Raw genomic sequence first — 20,506 nt, 5'->3', positions numbered from 1 at the left:
AAAAGTGAGTTTTTTCTTCTCATTGTCACAAAATGCTTGGTCATAGGGGGTTGTCTGATTGTTGGAGTTTTCTTTGTATGGTTAAAGGTTCTTTATATTACAATATAAAGCACCTTAAGGAAACTGTTTGTATCAACTTGTGGGTGACTGTAGCTCAGGTGGTAGAGCAGGTCATCTACTGATCGGAAGGTTGGTGGTTCGATTCCTGGCTTCGCCTAGTCTGCATGCCAAATATCCTTGGGCAAGATACTAACCCCAAATTGCTCTCCGATGCATCCATCGGAGTATGAATGTGTGTGAATGTTAGCTATAAAAGCACTTAGAGAGATGTGCTTGTGCGAATGGGTGTGAATGGGTGAATGCACAAGTTGTGTAAAGCGCTTTGAGTGCTCAGATGAGTAGAAAAGCGCTATATAAGAACCAGTCCATTTACCATTCAACAACTCTATATCAGTAAAAATGAGTACAATTCTTTAAAATAGATACCAGTTCTCAGTCTCTGGAATTGTGTTATAGAGTCTGGTCAAAAAGTCCACTGTCTTTTCTCCTAAACATCACCTGTGGAGAAAAAAAAACAGGTAATTGATCATGTGCGGAGGAATGATTTATTTGAAGAGTTTCAGTCAGGTTTTAAAGCTAATCACAGTACACAAACAGCTTTAGTGAATGCTGTGAATGATCTCTGTGCTTATGCTGCTACACCACATTGCAACGTTCAATACCACTGACTATAATATTTTATTACAGTGATGAGAGCATGCTGTCCGTATTAAAGATGTTGTTCTATTTACATTATGCATTCTTCCTTTAGGCTTTAGGCATCATTAAAAGGCATAGCATACATTTTTACTGCTATGCAGATGAGACCCAACTATTAAGTATTGTCACAGGAAATTAACTGTCTGCAACAGAACCAATCTGACTGTAGTTGATTGTTTCTCCAAAGCTGTACATTTAAATGCACTTCCCAAGCTTCCCAGCTCCTCATTAACCATGTCTTTCAGCTGTACAGCGTACTATTTTTCTTTGTTTCTGACTTTGTCTCTGAGCAGTTCACCTCTCAAGTTTGAAAGGAGTTTTGCTCTTTTGAGACAAGGTAAGTCTGTCTTCTGGTTTCCACTATCAAACAGCCAAACTGAGAAACTTAACAACCTGGAGTCTGCACTGCAGTGTGTGGTCCAGCTAAACTAGTCCACGTAAACCCGGCTTTAGCTGAGTATACACACTGAATGATCTCTTTAGCCACCGTGTCCCCTGTAGAGGCTCACCTAGGATATCAACCACCTCGGTTTATGACCCAGAAGAGCAAATCGTCATCCAGAATCATAAGCAGTGCTTATAACACAAAAATAAAACAAAATAAAACAGGTGTATAAACCCTCGAATTTATAAGAGAAGGAGAAGTGCTCAGTGCATTATGTGTAGCCCCCAGCAGCCTAAGCCTATTGCAGAATAGCTAAGGGAAGATTCAAGGTCACGAAAATCCAGCTCAAGTGACGCTATGTATGTTTTGGGGGCTATTTTTGCCATTTGGTATTAGTGAAATACGAAAACAAATTCCCCACAACACTTACAAGCATATTTTCCATAGTAAAAACAAAAACATGCCAGAAGACTTTTATTTAAAACACACAGACATGCACACAACTCTGACAAGGTCATATCGTATTTATTCGCCCCTGGATTTTTTACTTACTCCACAACTAACACACAAGGTATTGTTAAGGTTTTTACTTTTAATCTTGATGGATATTCTAAGGTGTTTATGTTCATAATAGCCTGGCAACTGCACTCACTAACCACGTTAGTAGGTATACCTTGCTAGTACTAGGTTGCACTAGTCTTCTATTGTCCAGTTCTAGTAGTACCCAGAATAGTTCCCAGGGTGGTCTTTTATTGCTGTAGCCCATCTCCTTTCAGGTTCGCTGAGCTTTTCTCTTTTTCATACCTTTGTCTGTAAACCCTAGAGATGGTTGTGTAGGAAAATCCAGCCGATGAGCAGTTTCTGAAACATGCAGACCAGCCAATCTGGCACAACCAAGTAGCGTTCAAATTGTCCGTGTCTACATACTTGCACTGGTTTGCTCCCAAGTTGTTTTTTGATTAGATTCAATTTAGAACCACTCAACAACCTGGGTGTATCTAATAATGTGGCCAGTTAGAATATATGTATTGCTTTACTCCTAGATTTCTAGACAAGTCCAGAAGACATTTATATGTTCCTTTGAATACTGTTGACTCCATTCCAATGAGTTTTGTTTTTATTGTTGTGGCCACAGTACAGTGTTTGTTGACACAGCAGATGAGAAATTAATGTATATGAGATCAAATTTAGGGAGCATTATCAAAAGCCCGACGGAACTTAAATCCCACTATATTTTTACCTGAAGGATGTGATTTCCACCTTGCTAATACACGATTAATGATACTGATTAGCATGCAATATTGATTAATACTGCAAATATGTGACAGAAATAGAAATTGGCAATATGATTTTAAGATAATATATTGTTACTTTTTGCTGGTTGTGATACAAAACTCTGTGGTTTTTGCAGGATGTAGAAGACATATTTAACAGGCGTGCTGTGAACAAGGGTACAGGCTGCCAACGCACTTCACATGAAAAACATCTGAAAACTTGTAACTTGAATTTGTGACATGATCTTGTGCAATTATTATTGTTTGAATTATTTCCTGTGATTTATATTATAAGTTCTTATTTTTGCCAAACCATTAGAAAAGCAGCCAGCAAACAAAGCTGTGCTACAGACTGTTGTACTTCTAGTTTGTAAGCCCATTTTTGATGGTGGGAAACTATAATTGTTGTGTTTATGTGGCAAGAAACTGGCTTCCCACCCATGTGAACTCTCCAGCTCTCCGCCCACATGCATGCATGCATGCATGCAATGCACACTCATAGGCAGTGGACAAACACACACTGACAACCTGTCATTGGTGGTGGCTCAGATTTTTACCTTTTAATTTGGGAGAAACTGAGAGACCTGCAAACTGTATCTCAGTGCGTCAGCTACATTATGTGCTATATTGTGCCTTTTGTGTGTTATTGAAGATCTAAATGTGTTTTTTAAAAAGTTCAGTGTCTACGTATGTCTAAAATGATCCCTAAAGTGTAGATATAGGATTCCATCGACAGAGGCAAGTAAATTTAAGTCAAGGCCTTTGATGTCCTCTTCTTTCATGCTCTTTTGAAACAGAGTCTAGAAAGTCTATTGACACCAGTGCCACCTACAACTCAAAGTTAAGATGCTAACTTACAACAACATGACTTGTTGGTAGGGCATATATCAGATAATTGTCTTTTAATGAGGAGAGGTCATTTGGAAGAACTGGACATAATTTTCTAAGAAACAAAATTCAATTAATTTATTTTGACTCAATGGAGTTGGGGAAGAAGCAGGTTGCAGATATAAGAGACTGAAAGACAAAATGATAGGGAAGGCAGTCAAGAAGCATGGATGTAAAGAACAGACTAAACATCCAGTAAAGCAGGCGGATTGGTGATTACAGGTCTTCCTTACTGAATTTAGGCATATGCTTCATCTCTTGTGCTACAGAATTTGCCAACAGTTTTCCTTCAGGAGTATTTAAGTCAGCATCATTTAAGTCAGCATCATAAAGTCTGCAAAGGGGTTTAGTGATATAAACAATAATTCCATTTAAATATATAAAGTCTTAGAGGCAGGTAATACATACTTGATCTGCATAAAACATCATTTCTTTGATGATGGCTGTTTGCAAAACTGTCCTTATTGCTACGCTTTAACTGACCAATAAAACAGCTGTAAATAATGTATTCACACCACTGAGGTCAGTTATAATTTACATATTTAAGATGCATTTTGGGAAAAGAATTTGAATTCATGTTACAATGAAAAGAAAAGAAAAATTACCCTTAAAACATAATTTTTGCAGAACTCGCACGCTTGTGCTAAGTCTATATGCACATTTAACGTGGCAAGGCCAGAAAAAAATCTGCTGTTTCAGAAAGATTTGGATTTGAAGGAGGTACAAGCTGTATAACAGAAGTGTTCTAGTTATGCATATAAACACACATAAATGACATAAGTAGTCAGGTTCTTCAAGGGCCTGTTTGCAGAAAACACCCATGATGACCATACTGTTAAATGAGAACACAAGACAGTTTGGAAAATCTCTGTGTTTTTGTTCAACAAAGTGTTTCATCCAATACCAGCTATATAGTCGAGGGTTTTTATCTAGTGCAGTTCAGTAAATTTACACTATGAGCAAAACAGGTACATGTACAGTCCTGCATGCACTCAAAGCAATGACTCATAAGAAAAGTGTTCAAAGCAAATCCAAAAGCACATAAAAAAGCCTCTGCTCAGAACGAAAGACATGTCGGTCAAAGAGTCATTACTTCGAGAGCTGGGGTGACTCATTTCTAAGTGATTCATCAGACTTTTGCGGTCACCCAAATACAACCGCCAGCCAAAAAGAACTTCCATGAATTTGCTGGATAAGGAGTGTGGCAAGTCCAGACAGAGGCACAAGGACGTAAATGCAGTGCTGTTGTCAGCCAGCAAGCATGCCTTGAAACCAAATGCCTTTGATTACATCAATAGCTGCAAGTCTGAGAGGGACCCAAAGACCCAGCTAACCACCATTCATAACGGGGGCTTCCACAGACCGACCCGTCAGGCTCGTGTTACCTTCAGCTCTGATCCGTATTCTTGTGTTTTAGGAATACGGATCAGTCCTCAGGGTTCCAAAGGTTCCACTAGCATCCCCTAACTACACATCACTGCATGGACCTTCTTTTTTCTGTCATGAAAAAAATGGCATGCTGTTTTTATTAGGTCTAACACTTAGACTTCCTAGATTATTCCTGTGTAGGCTCTGTGTGGTAAGGCTAGTACATTGTAAACATTTGCACTACCACTCCTGCGTTAATCTGCCACGGTTTCCTCCATTTCCCCCACTCGGCCGATTTCAGTCATCTGCCTGTCCTGAACAGATCGGGTCATTGGGTGCAGGAATGGCAGTCTGTCTGTGTGTGTGTGTGTGTGTGTGTGTGTGTGTGTGTGTGTGTGTGTGTGTGTGTGTGTGTGTGTGTGTGTGTGTGAGAGAGAGAGAGAGAGAGAGAGAGAGAGTGTGTACTCTATAATTAATACTCTATAATTAAATTCTCTGTATGCATTGGGAGAATGAGCATATGGATGACTGTCAAAAATGCACACTGAGACAAAGACGTGACGCTCATCTCCCAACACCCTTTAGACACAGGGCTGCTCCCACCTCCTGAAGGCCCCCGGCCCGGCTTTGAAGGCCCACGGCTTTGCATATAGGAGCTAAAAATCCTCATATGTCCTGAAGGTTTCTGCAAAGATTCATATGAATATGAATATCTTTACTAATCTGGGGGATTAGCTGCTGCATTGTCAAACAATGTCTTTAGACTCCCAAAATCACCCTTTGACAGACTTCTTTGCTTTTTAGTTGTCATTTAGCTCCTTATTTATGGGTGCCCTCGTTTTCCTCTTCCACATTTGACGTTTGAATTATGAGTAATGCATGCTAAAACGTGATTTTCCTCCAAACCTAACAAGGTAGATGTAGTGGCTTTTAGTATGTGGGGTTTTTGTTTAATCGATTATTTATTTGACATTTTATGTTAATTTTATGATTTTTTTCTTTATTTAGTTCAAAAGCCCGAAAAATGTATTTCTTATCTAGGCATTGCAGCTTTGATCATCAGAAGGATGATTTCTTGACATATCCTTTAATTAAGACAGTCCATGTTTCATCTCTGACTGTGTTTCATTATTCTCTACATGTTAATTGCATGTTCAGTGTTCATGATCAGGGTTTACTTATTTACAAATTCTTGTTTATGAGTTATACTAGAAGAAAATTAATAAAATGAACTCACAGTCATGAATTATTATCACCACCTCCCTATTCATACTGTACAAAAGTATAATATCTCCCTGCCTTTTATCTGAACACCTTAAAAACTGCTGGCTTTTTTTATTTTGATGTCGGGAACAGCACAATTTCAGATTGTTGGTTTAATGCTATTCTCTGAATGCCACTCAGTGGAATATCCAGTATCCAATATCCAAGTAAATTCTGCCACAAAGAAGGGGCTGTATGTTTTACAATGATAATTCATAATTATATGCAAACTCCCCAGGGGACATTTCCACCATTAGAAATTAAAACATCTCCAGTGAGTGTTTACTTGTCCAAAAAGGGTGCGAGTGCCTTCCAGGTATTTAAGCTGAGCAGAGTTCTTCAGCTTACTCCCCTTTCACAACTTCGCTCAGCTCATAAAGCACCATTCATTTGCATTTCCGTTCGCAAGAAAAAACAAAGTGGTTTTTGCACTAATTACAGTCTCCAGGTTTGAGTGTGCACATTACAATATTAGAATATATTCTTTAAAGAGAAATATGAGCACTCATATTCATCACCATCAAGACAAACTGGCAACAGCCCCACAGCCTGACGCTTTTTGGTTCCTAAGACCTCCTCTGTGTCAGATGTGAGGAGTTGATCGAATTTTTGTAATAAGTTGTGGCCCAACTGACAGTTGACTGCAGTTCAACAAAAGAGCAACTTGAATGGTTGCATCTGAATTGTTTTTAAAGAACATATGAAATAATACTGTCAGCTGTTTGAGGAGAAAATACAGACATTCTTTTGTCTTCTGTCCGTCCTATTGTACAATCTTTTTTTTAATGCTAATGTGTTACCAGGAAACTAACTATATTTAAAATATGAGCCACATGATGAAGTTTCAGAGCCACATGTTCGAAACAAACAGTAGCACTGAGAGTAAACTCAACTATAAAATAATTAACTGGAATTAAGATGTCTTTTTGCCACTATGTTTGATCAATCCTAAAAGCAACAATTTTCTGCAGCATTAATCTTTTGTCTTATTTGTAACATCACTGCTTTTTACTGTTGTATGTTCTTTAGAGATTTCCAATCACCATTTTCTCATCGCTATCTGATAATGTCTCTGATTTGAGAAGGCTGCACTAATAAGGGTCATTTTGTGTGAAGAAGAATAATTGGTTAATGGACTGGTCCGCATATACTGCTTTTCTACTCTAGCATTCAAAGTGCTTTTCATTCACCCAATTTTTTCTATGTCAAAGTGTTTTCTCTCGCAGATTCAAACTCCAGGAGCATCAGGAGCAACTCGGGGTTCATTATCTTGCCTAAGGACACTTTGGGTTAGTCAGGGATCAAACCAATAACTTTACAACTAGTAGATGCCCTGCTTCACATGCTGAGCCAAACCTCCTTTGAGTAGGATGGAAAGTTAAAAACGTTCTCTTAATTGCTGTGATACCTGTTATCTCCAACTGGAGTTTTAGGTTTTTTCAAGCCAGCTAATGCAAAGAAAGCTTGGCATAGTTGAACTTCATTTGCACAATATTCCTTAGATGCTTATATCTGTTTGTTTATTTATTTATTTAGTAGCTAAGTTATTTAGTAGAGACCCACTTTACACTGCACACAAAACATGTGCGTTATAAACATTAATTAAAATGATCACAGAATAAAAACACTGAATTTCTTAGGTGACAAATTTTTCATTAGTTTTTCATAATTTCATTTTTGTTTTTTAAGAACTTACACTAGCCAGAGTGCTACAGTACTGTCAAACTATTGTCATGACAGGACATGGAATATAACTTTTAATAAAGTTTAAACACTTTATTGAAGGAAAGTTTTAGTGAAGTGCTATTTTACTGTATTTCTGTGATATGATAACATTGCACAGTTGCTGCAGATTTGTTGGCGACACTTTTAAGATGTGAATGTCCTGTTCCATTACATCCCAAATGTCTGTTTGTTCTGACTGTGGTCATAAATGGATGGCTACGGTTGGAAAGAACACTCAGATATGCTGTGGCATTTAAACAATGCTTACTGGGTACTAAAGGCAATGGAAATAGCCAAAAAATATCAACCATGCCATGCCAAAAGACCATCACCAGCGCTGAATATTGCAGTACAATTTAAGACTCGTCATGGCAGGCAGCATTTTTTTTCCAATCTTCTGTTAACCAATTTTAGCGAGTCCTTACGAACTGTTGCCTCACTTTTTGTTCTCAGCTGGCATGTGTGGCACCTGGTGTAGTCTTCTGCTGCTGTAGCCCATCTGCTTCAAGGTTTGCTGTTGTGTGTGTTCAGAGATACTCTTCTGCATAACAAGTGGTTATTTGAGTTGTCTGACAATTCTCCTCTGATGTCTGACATTGAAAGTGGCATTTTTGCTCAAAGAACTGCTTTCTCATTGAATATCTGCTATTTCTTCACACTGTTCAATAGTTGCGCAGGAAATTCACCGCAGATCAGAACTTTCTGAAATACTAAGAGTAGGCTCCTTCAACCATATCAGCTTTAGCGTCACTTAAATCACCATTCCCGTCCATTCTAATGGTCAATTTTAACCTCAACAGGTCATCTTGATCTTGCCATGTGATTGGCTGATTAGATATTTACTTTAACAAACAGTAGAACAAGTATCTAATGAAGTGGCCAGTGAGCTTAGTGTTACACAACATTTATTTTCTAAGATTATTCTTACTTATTATTATCCACATTTAAAAATATCAGTCTTCTTAATATAAGTTATAAGAGATAAATGTTTTTGCCAACTGTTGTTGTTGTTGTTGTTTGGCACTGTACAGATAAATTCTAAATGAATTAAAAGTTATCCCATGTATAAGTAATTTAACAACATTATAGCTATAAGTAAATAAATAAATAAATAATTTATAAATAATAGATAAATATGTGATTCTGAAAAGGCTGAATCTGCCTAATGATTATTTTTACTTTGGGTACTTTTAAGTATATTTTCATGCTGATACACTGACGTTTGTGTTGTTAATTACGTGGAAGTTGGGAGCTGAAACTATTAATTATTCTTTTTGCAAATGTGTGTCAGGTAATGAGTTCAGTAAAACACATTAATAAATAGAAATGGTAGAGGAGCGTGTGAATAATAAAAACATTAAAGAAAATAGTTCCCACACTTGAAAAGAAGATAGATAGATTTCAGTGTTCCCTTATCAGGCTTTTAATGTGATCGGAAAATAAGTCAGCTAAACATCCCCTTTAATTGTTCTCACATGCGAAAAAAATGCCTTGTGTCATCATTAATCGTAATTTTCCCGCTGCATTCAAGAGAGGGGGGAGGGAGGACCAGGAGAAAGCATGGTGTGCAAGGGAGGGAGGGGGGGAGTCCAGAAAGCCGAGGGGGAGGGATTTGAGCTAGAAAGTCAGAATAGTGCGATTCTCTAAGCTCCGTTGCGCACTTTCGAAGGACTACGCACCCGCTTCCCGCCGGCTTCAACGCAACGCCGCGTCGCACTAACGATGTTGTGAATGAGAGGATGAGTGACGTCAGCGGGCGAATGTCAACAATGTAGCGACTGAGAGTAGGCGTTCCAGTCGAGTGTAACAAACAGCAGAGAAGGAGCGGCACGCCGTGCAGGATCAACACGCACACACGCGCGCGCGCACACGTACACAACAAATCGTAAAATCACAGACACTGTAGCGTGTGTGTCTGTCTGTGTGTTTTAAATAAACATTCTTGTAAGTGACAAAGAACCGAGTTGCGGCAGCGAGAGAAGTCATCCATCTGCAATCAGGAGGGTTTGAGGAAACGGCAAACCGAGTCATCATGTGAAAGAACTTGTGGGAAACGGACAAAAGGGCTGGAGTACGAGCAGAATAGGACGGAAAAGGTGAGCTGGCGTGCACGTCTTTTTCCTCTCTGACCGCTCTCTCGCTCTCTCTCTCTCCTTTTCTCGCTCTCTAGCTGTTCTTTTTGTTAGCTTTCAATCTCGGTCTATTGTTGATGCTCTCATAACCGAGACGCAAACTTGCATAAGTGACGCAGTGGTAGTGGGCTACTACCAACAGAGCCCCCTGCTGAGATGCATAAAAAAATCGACTTTATAGGGGGAAAAAGCAGAACCGCACGCATGAATCTTGAAAGCCTGGCGCGTGGTACGAATATTGAAGCCTGTAATGTGATGGGGTGTGAACGCGGGTTCAGGAGTGAAACACAACTCTGTACCGCATCCTGTTATGATTTGAGTCACCCCTCTCTGTGTGCTCCTCTGTACTGTTGTTTTTTTTTTTTTGTTTGTTTGTTTTTTTATCCAATATGGTAAAGTAGTCGGTGGTGATCTGTCAGGATGAGCTGCCACATGCAGAGTCATTAAACACCTTCCTCGTTCAATACGTGTGCATCTAGTTCATGTGGAGCTCATTAGAACTGTTACTACCGCTATTCCAGTTTATTTCACTCTGTGTGAAATCATTGTATTACTGTAGGTCTTTACCTTAAAATATAAAGTCCATTGGGCGTTGTGATTTGGCGCTATATAAATAAAAACAAGCACACCTTATTATTAATCCACATTATAACAGTCAATCCCTCGTTTGACGTTAAACCCACATTTCATTATTATATATATATTTCTTAGTCTGCCATCATATTCGAGAATATAAAATAGGCATTTTTAAATCAAACTGCACCCTTGTGCGCGGAGCTGCATTGTCATGTGAGGAGATGCTGCAATCGCGTCTTAGTCAATCTTGAGTCAGTAATGTGCTGAGATGCACCTCAGTCGATAAAAAGGGGCATTTTTAAGGTGACTCTTTAAAAAAATGTGATCGTGGATAATATATATATAAACAGTGTAGTGTCACGTGCTGCCATGCATTACGACCTTTAAAAGATTTATGAGAATGTGCTTCGTTTGTGTTTACAGTAAGATTAGTTGGCTTCATATCGGCGGCTGCAGGCACTCGCGTTTGCATTGTTTCCCTCTGTCGTTAAAGAGACAGAGGGAAAGACTCGTCATGGCAGGCAGCCTGTGCAGAGTGTGCAGGCAGGCAGGGCTTTTTCTTAATAGTGTTTGTTTCGTCATGACTATTGTTTGATGGCCATGTGTTTGCCTCGGCAGCGGAGGGGCCTGGAATCATAAGCGAGCGGAGTGATGCTGCTATAAATGCGGTGATGCAGCATTTCGAGGAAGCATACCATCCCCTTTGTCTGATAGTGCTGATGCAAAGCAAACGGCGGAACGATCGCAGCATCATCATGATCAAGAACCTTTGTCATGATGCGTCGCGCATTCTTTTGAAACACTCGAAACGCCTTGACTCCACGCAGCCGCCACAGGGATGGGTTTAAGCTGTGCCGAGAGCAGGTGCATGGGTAATAGGAGCTAATAGGATCTCACTGGTGGTGTAAAGGCAGCTGACGTGAACTCACATTTTCACAGACAACGCGCTGCTTTGGCGACGCGTGCACGGCAGTGGCACTCATGCGCAGTTTTACGCACGGAACCCTTTGTTCTCTACAGTAGCCCCCTGCCTTTCTTTTCCCAGGCATGGCAGTCCTCTGTGTACTGTGAGGAGGGGAGGGGGTGGAGTCCATACTGTAAACCTCACAGTGACTTTGTCAGCTTACGTCAAGCTTTGGTTTCTTTGCTCATTAGTATAAACAAGACACGCGAATCGCATAAAAATAATACTTTCATAATTGCGTGTCACATTTTATTGTAAGCACGATCAGTTTAATAGATCACCAATGAGAAATCTCTTTATTACATCACTCAACAATCATTAACAGCAAGAAGATTTTCAGTTCCCGCTGGTCTGTTCTCTGACCAACGTTTAGTCTCGTGTTCTTACCATGTGGAATGATATGTGTAAACCAGTGACTCTGCATTCAGAAAACACTAGAGACTTTATAAGAACCAAAGAATTCAAGATCCTTGAGGAAAATTTCACAACAGCAGAGATGGTGAAATAGCTTTTTAAAACCTTATGATGGGGCAGTGTTTGCAAAGTTTTAAAGCCAATATTATTATTATTATTATTATTATTATTATTATTATTATTATTATTAATTATATTCAGCTTGTGATTCTATATTTGTAGTTTTTATGTCCCAAAAAACAACTTACATTTAAGTAATGATTCATGGTAACTGCCCAGACGAGTTTTACCACAGCTAATAAGTTGCACTGCATAAGCATCAATTTATTTGCAATATATACAAATATACTTACACTAGGTGTCCGTAACAGATCAGAGCAGTAGTACAGTCACAATAGACCTGGAAGATTACAATAATGCTTATCAATTATCTGCAACCTTACAAAACCCAACAATAATGAGTGCAATGAAAAACTACCATATCTTGTTTGTTTCTTTATTAAACTCTCTTCTAACTTTGGCAGCATCAATACACAAAATTTGAATTGTCTTGTCACACTGTAATTCCCACAGACAACAGTAAAACAGGAATATTGAATTGTTGCACAGTTATTGCATCACATTTTGAATTTCCCTCTCTCTTCTGCCTCCTTAATTACCCCAAAAACCTGCAGCTTGAAAGTCAAACCAGTGCACAGGCTGTAGCTTGTAACCGCAAGCCTCGTTTCTACCTATTTTACTGTGCAAGTAATATATAAAATCCATCCATCTTCTTCTGTTTATTCAGGGTTGCTATTATATGATATAATACATCTGTAATAGGAACAAAAAGTACAAACTAGTCATATGTTCAGTAATATGTTTTCTGTAATGTGATGAGATGTAATTTATGATCAAAAGTTACTTGTTTTATTGTATTCCTTGTTTCCATCAAATTTTGTATTCAATCCAAAAGGACTGAAAAGAGTCTGTAGAATAAATAGTGGTTAGATGTCATCACAATGCAGTACTTCTTAATTGTTCAGAGAGTGTGATTAAGAGCTGAAAGAACATTGTGAGGACAATGACATCACTGATGATACCTAAACCTAAACCTAATTCTGTGTTTGAGCCCAAAAAAGGAGACACACTTGTGTACAGCCTCTTTAAAAAGTCAACAGCATACAGCCTGATGTTGATAATGCTACATGACATGTAGGTAGATTTCGGACTTACTGAAAAGTTGTGTTCCAGGTATTTCCCACTACTGACAGTGCACAACTACAGTACAGTGTGTAGATGTGGGTTAGTAAAAGCTCTGCATATTACCTATGGACAGTCAGCTCACTACAATGGCAGGCGCTTTGGGGTTAGGATTAGGAATATTCAGATGTCAAAGGGTAAATAGTTTATTTAAATATTAAGATCCCTTCCTTTCCATGGCACTAAATAGGAAATAGGAAATAAATAATAACAAAAACAAATACAAAGCAAACAGAAGGACATTGGTATCATGATGTTAAACCATTGTAAATGTTTAATTGAATAGTTGAATTAGTTTGCCATAACCCCCAAATGGCTAGATTTTTGAATTTTTGTGCTTTGCTTAAAGCTTCCAGATTTATTTTGGACTTTTAAATACTTTCTTTCTTTTTTTTTTTTATCTCTATGTGCATCCAAATGAAGAATGAAGAAGGCCCTTCTGAAATCCGTTTAAAAACACATAGGACCATCTCACTGGTATTATATCAGAACATCTCACTGTGAACAATGCTGTTCTGGGGATCTGCTTGAGTCCCTCAGGATTGTCTTCGACAGCTAAAATTCTGAATAACAACAAGTTCCTGTCATGTGACCATGAAGGGATCCTGAAGACTAAAACATCCAGGGCTAGCTCCTCATTGTTTCTGCTGAGCCACATGTAATCATCCTGCTATTCAGCTAATTAAAAAATGACTGGAAATAAATGACTGGAGAAGGTGCTTGTGTTCCAAATGAACCAGGTACTGGTGGGTTATTGATTCATGAAATTTCAGCTGGAGTAGGACAACATGAAGTGATCAAATTCACAATATCAGCAGCCTTTTAAGGTCGATTATTTCTGATTTATGTGAAGAAAAAAGCAGATAGTGTATGCAGCAGGTCCCATCTCTCCTCTCTTTGCATCTTTAAAGGCTTCTTTGCATCACTAAGGGTATCTGAGTACCCCTGATCAGCTCAGTTGAATATCCCAAGTCACTGCCTTGGCTAGGAAAAAAAAAAGATGTTGCAATTGCACTCTCAAAGGCAGGTGATTGGGCATCTGCCAGTGATGGCATAGCTGGAGTAGCACTGCTTGGAGAAATCTCAGATTCTGTACATTACAGCAAAAGCTATTGTTTTCCTTCTCCTTTTCTCCCCGTTGTGATCCCTTCTTTCCCTGTGTCATGTCATGGCTGCTCATTCTTCTTCTCTTTTCCCACTTTTCTCAGCAGCGATGTGCACTGGTGTTCTCATCGCTTGTGTGAAATCAGATTGCATTATACACCCAGCCCCAGCTGCCATCAGTCTGCGGCTGCAGAGTCAGAGCCTGTCTGTGTGTGTTTGACTCTTGCCAAGAAGCTAGCAAAACCAAACCACCACAGTCAAATTTCTGATTGTTTTGGTTTGTGTTTGTGCCTTTGTGTGCCTGTTAGAAACGCTGGAGACATGTAAATGACCCACCTATTTGATGACCTCTTCCCTGAGTGGAGGACTTCACCTTCTGAGCTCTCAATGAAAACTCAATTCAGTGAAGGGAAAGGAGGGAGGTTTGGTGTTTAGAAGAATGTAAAGTGGCATTCAGTAAACAAAAAGAAATCATTTAGCATAACCTGTTTATATTAGATTAGTGCAGCACTGTTACTGTTGGCACAGTTGACTCATCAGAATGAGGCTGAAAGCTGCTTTAGAGAAAACCTTGAAGTGCTCTGAACAAGGGAGGAAACTTAGCCTCAGTGTAGTAAAATGGTTGTAATATAGTAAAGTTTTCTGATTTCTGTTAAAAGACATTTCCCAACAGAGAAGTCCAAGTACATTTATAATTCATCCGTTAAACAGTACCAGTCAGAAGTTTGGACACAGTCATGCATTCATATCAATGAATGAGTCTTCAGACATTTGACTAGTACTGCATGTGTTATCTGCATTTGTAAGAACTGATTAAAGTGGCATGAGTTCAAATTATAATCATATTTAAAGTTTAATTTTCACGTTAACCTAATTCTGGAAATCTTAAATCTCAGAAACCAATCTGAGAAAAAAATAAAATAAAAAGCCTAGATTTAAACCCATTAACCTTTTCTTAAAAGTCTGATTTCACCATTGATCAGTTAAAGAGTTTTGTAAAACTGTAAATTGGAAATTGTTAAATCTTATTTTCTTGTCACAGTTTGACTTTTTCAGCTCTCTCACGTACATGTGTTCCATTATCTGTCACAAGTTTAAACATAAATTGAGAATATGAGACAAAATTTACAGTTACGCCCCAGACGCCCATTTGCATTACGACTCAGCTCAGAAGCAACAAGAAACTGACATTAGAGTTTCAAGAAGTGTAGTTTTATTCTAAATGACATCATAACTTAGCTAAAACAACTGGTACCCCAAAAAGACAAAACTGGTGTGTGTCTCTGTAGAGTGACCCTCAGTCTTGCCTTTATCCACACCTTACCAAATATGGTTAATTAGCAGTGAAGCCCAGGCAACCTTAAGAGAATACGGGTTGCAGAGGGACGTAACACTTACATAAACTTAGCTTCATTCACATCTTGATTGCTAAAATAATTTAGTAGTTGTTTCAAATATCAAATAGTTTCATAAAACCATTCAAAACCACAAGGATGTGTAGCAAATTCTGGGGGGGGGGGGGGGGGGGGGACAGACATTTTAGTTGCAGGTTTCTTTCAGCTTTTTCCTTTTATATTTAATTGCAATTCTCAAATTTTCTTTGTAGATTTTATTAAATAATATGAATTTTTTCCTTTTCTTGTGGAACAGAAGTCTCATTTTGTTGCTCTCATGTAGAGACTTCACTTACGAGTGCGCCTATAGTTTGATAAAAATAGCTATGTGTTACAGTTGATGCATTCTCATTTACGCACATGTGAAACACACGCCTCCACATTTAAACAAGCTCTTTGATGAAGCTTTTGCACGCTGTTTTTCAGTTCCACTGACTTGTGTGTGGTCTTTGTTTTATTTTTTCCAAGCATCACTAAATGTGAATGACATGTGCGCTACAGTGTTTCTTCCCCTGGGCCAACTGGCAAAATGGCGGCTAGAGAGCCTCATCCAGTGCTTTTGCAGCGTCTGGTTATTCACCACGGTGACGATAACAGAGCCTATATCGATGCGTCCAGCTTGGACAGCTCCTCCATATAAGAATGCTGGATTTTCTCAGCATTGCTTGGGTTATTCTTAGTAAGCACTGTTGTCTGTGTGGTCCCCAGAGCCCATCCCCCTGCTGCCACCATAGAAATGCTATGCATACCATATCACATTAGAGCACTTTGTGGTGAAAATGAGGCAGCGTAGACAGAGAATTTCTCTGGGGTTAGGCCCCCTCGTAGTCCTACCGGGGAACACTGAAGCACAGAAGTAGTCTTCTGGTTGCTCTCTGGAGCTGCTGAGTCACATATGAAGTGTATATATTCAGTATATATATACGTTGTCTTTGCTGTTTCCTTTTGACTCATCAGGATGTTCTTCATGGCAGATCTGATGATTACACTTTCGCTGTCCCAGCCTATATTTCTGTTTTGTTCCCCTGATATTTATTAGCATACGGATTTTGTTTTTCGATTTGGCAATAAGCTTTAAAATTACGTTTTTAAACCACAAAAGGTCCATAATTTATTTACGATGTGGAGTAAAGATCCAGAATGGCTCTATAAGTACAGAATCAACCAAATAAACTTTTCTTAACATTTCTTACTAATTATTATGTCTTGTAAATTCATAAAAATATACTTTTTCAACAGATATTAATGATTCACACAATGAAAACATGTCAAATGGGAGCTTCATTATAAATATATCAGGGAAAGGAAAGCTTTAAATCTTACAAAGGCTCACTTAATTAAGCCTGAAACTATGAAATTTATCATCAGTAAATATTCCACCAAATTAAGATATTGAGCTGAACTGCTAAATAGTTAGCATAGGGGCTAACAAAAAAAAACTAGTTAATTATAATTAATTATACTTATTTTATTAATCCAGTAAAATGACCTTGCTTTGCTTTTAGGTATAGTAGAAAAGAATCAGTCTGCACAATGAGAGTTAACTCATTCTTTTTCCAGCTATAAAGGTTCTTCTAAACTCCTGAATCTGATATTGGCTGTTGACCACAAACATTTGTGGTTAGAAATATAAGGATGTCTCAATGAGACGTGTTGGTTTTGGCTGGTTATTCGTGCTCTCGCGTTAGAAGAAGAACGCTGCTGTGTGCTTTTTTCTCTGAAGCCTGAGGTCATTTAGTTCTGTGTAGCACCCTTTTATTCCACACGCTGACATCACAGGTTACACATTGAAAAGCTCGCCAGTGCTGCTGCAACACTGGCTTCTTCCTTCTGCCCAGTTATTGGTGTAACATTAAACTAGTTCCTGATAAATACTCAGGACTGCAATATTAACATGTTATTAACATAACAATGATAAACCAACTAATAGGACCTTAGGCTGTATTCAAGCATGTAAATGATTCCCGTGTTGGCAATATAGTTCAATTCAGTTCAATAATTAATATATATCTTAACGAAAAAGAACAACAATAATATTAATTTGGCACAAAGCACAATGTAAAATAACTGTCATTTCACCTAAATGCAACGATGTAACAACACAGAAAATATCGTTGAAGATTTCTGCCAATATAATGGATATATGGTTAAATGATTATGTATAGTTTAAGGATTCTGTGTGCATTAGTCTAATACTTTATTATAGTGGTCTTGACCTTACAATATAAAGCGACTCAAGGCAACTGTTTTTGTGATTTGGTCCTGTATGAATAAAAGTGAACTGAATTATATGACAATGTAATTAGAAGAGGCTTCAGTGCCCCCCGCGACCCTGAAAAGGATAAGTGGAAGTGAATGGATGGATGTAAATTTAAGAGGAAATCATCAGCACTGCAATTTAATGTAACTGAAAACTGTTGCCAGCAAGTTATGAGTATATATTCCAACCACCGAATTATTTGTATTTGGTTTATGTCACATACAGAGAAGATTAACAGCTGGTAACTGATTAATTAGCATCACAGATTTCCTTATTAATTGCCGTATATGTAAACAATTATTATTAATTTCTTTTGTACAAAAAATATTGTTGATGAACATGGGTATCTTTGAAGCAGACGTCTGTATGGAAAATTCTAGAAGAAGATGAGTTTGGGAGGAGCCCAATCTTTTAACGAATGCTCGCTTGCACTTGGAGACAGTTTACAGTAAACCAAATCTTCATTGATGTTGTTGAAGCAGTGGAGTGTAAAACAACAGAGCACATTCAGTATGTGGTTTGGCAAAGACGTGCAGCTGTAAAGGAGTTTGTGTTGCGGAGGAAAGAAGGCTTTAGGGGTGAGGGGGGGGGGGGGTTCATCCTGTGAGACCAGCACAGGTGGTTAGGAGGGGGGTTGGTGTAATGGAGGGAGGGAATGGGGCTGCTGTGGGCGTGGAAGTGCAGTAATGTGCCCACTTCCTGCATCAAGCCCCTGCGCAGCACTGTAAAAACCATGAGGTTACAACAAGATCAGCACAATTTGCTGCTCTTGGCCTTTTTTTTCTCCAGCTAACAGCAGGCATGGCTGACTTTTTTCTAATCATAAAAAGGAGGCGAAAAAAGGGAAAGATGAAGTTATACAGCGAGAGAAACCTGAAAATTGACACGATGAAACTGAAAACGTGATGTTCACCCTATGGACACTGCTTCCACTAATAATAAAGTAATTGAGTTCTTTTACTCCAGTTTATTTATTTATATTTATAGCACAAAATCCAACAAAAGTCACCTCAAGGCACTTTATATTGTAAAGACCCTACAGTAATACAGAGATGCACCAACAATCAGATGACCCCCTATGAGCAAGTGCTTGGCGAGAGTGAGAAGGAAGAATTCCCATTTAACAGGAAATTCCCTCAGAACAGAACCAGGTTCAGGAAAGGGTAGCCATCTGCCGCAGCCGTTTGGGGTCAAGGGAAGGAAGACAGGACAAAAGACACACCATGGAAGAGAGCTAGAAATTACAGTAATAACAACAACAAGTAGAAGATGTAGGTAGTTTTTCATTTTTATGTATTATGCAGACTAATATTTCTCTCACTCTCTCTCTCTCTTTTTTTTTACAATATAGTATTTGTCTGACAGCTTTGAGTTACTCGTAGCTTTACAAGTCGAAATGTGTTGATTTTTACCTTTTTCCGATAACCAGAAAGATTAAATGTTTTTGTTATGGGTTCATTTTAGAGATGTGTTCATTTCACAGGGCAGCAAGGCTACAACACATACAAACTTATGATGTTAGTAAGGTTAGGTTTGATTTAGGTTAAACTGGATAGTAAACTTCTTGTTGCTTTCCTAGTGTATTGTCATATACATTCTGTTATAATACTGATTGTTCATTTTAAAAGGCCAACGTTTAAAAATATGGTAAATAAGTCAAAAACTCAGTTTTCAATATTCTTTACCAAGTTTTTAACACGTGTGATGTCATAGAGCACCGACATCCCAAAAATGAATCATCTCAGGCGCAGCAGCCCCACCCACCTGCTGTTCTGACTTTCTCTTTATGAGTCTCTACAAGCTAGTCTGAAGAACGTTTCAACCCAAATTTCTTTGGCTTGAAAGGTTAATTACATTAATATCAGAGGTGGTAAAATAATTTGTTTTAGACTGGGGATGAACTGCAGGGCTGCACCAAAGCCCAGTGTAAGATAAAGGATGATTTACAACTATGAATCATGCAAAGCAAACCTGGTGGAGTCTGAGAAAATAAGAAAACATGCTAAAATTTCTTTTGTTCTGTTCTAATTTTGTAATTTTAAAAAAACCAATGCAAAAAATCATTATCACTTCCTACTTGTGACACAATATAATCCAGGGTAACTAGAGGAAATGACCTCAAAGTAAGCGGATGTCGACATCTGATAGTCTGCCGTTCCTCGTGTTTGAAAAGTTAAAAAAAAAAAAGTCTAAAAAATAGTCTATGCGACATCCAGAAAAGTTAAATAATGGCAAATAAAAAAATTTCCACACAAGTATAAGCTCTGGTTAGTCTGTTCTCCAAGCCTCAGCCTCAATGACCCAAATTAATTGTAAACCAGCAAGGGAAACCAGAAGTGGGTATGATTTGAGTTCACGGTCAGTTCAGTGGTTGTCCACTTGTGTCTCCCCATGGTCTACAGTGAGTAAGCAGGCACCAGCTGTATACCTGCAGCAGTCACATGCTCCTGCCTGCAGTCCACCAGCCAGACTCTGTCATTAAGGACAGATGGCAAAAGGTCAGCCAGGCAGAGCTGTTCCACTGTTGAGTCACAACACAACATCGTCTTCATCAGTTCATCAGCATGTCAACACAACACACATACCTGCCATTAAATGCTTCCCCACAGATTAAAAAAATGGATATTATTCTTAATAAGAATATGTTCCTCTGTTTCTGGAAAGAGTTCATTTCGATGGTCAGACGTCACATAAATTTGTTTTGACTGGTTTCTTGCAGTCATGCAGTTTTGAAGCAACCATACCAGCTTGATTGTGT

The 20,506-nt window shown here is 38.5% G+C and overlaps 1 protein-coding gene across 3 annotated transcripts in view; it reads left to right on the top strand.

The window, feature by feature from the left end:
• Positions 1 to 9,292: 9,292 nt before the first annotated feature.
• bach2b (BACH transcriptional regulator 2b) overlaps positions 9,293 to 20,506 on the top strand; it is a 94,876-nt gene continuing 83,662 nt past the window's right edge. For 2 of the 3 annotated variants that reach the window (XM_085134105.1, XM_085134104.1), the window contains exon 1: positions 9,293 to 9,758. The gene's annotated coding sequence lies outside the window, so the exon portion shown is untranslated. The remainder of the gene's footprint in view (positions 9,759 to 20,506) is intronic. The other variant, XM_085134107.1, reaches the window with a different exon arrangement.

This window comes from Neolamprologus multifasciatus, chromosome 15 (assembly GCF_963576455.1).
Source record: "Neolamprologus multifasciatus chromosome 15, fNeoMul1.2, whole genome shotgun sequence".
Classification (NCBI taxonomy): Eukaryota; Metazoa; Chordata; class Actinopteri; order Cichliformes; family Cichlidae; genus Neolamprologus; species Neolamprologus multifasciatus.
This window is presented reverse-complemented; position numbering and strand designations above follow the sequence as displayed.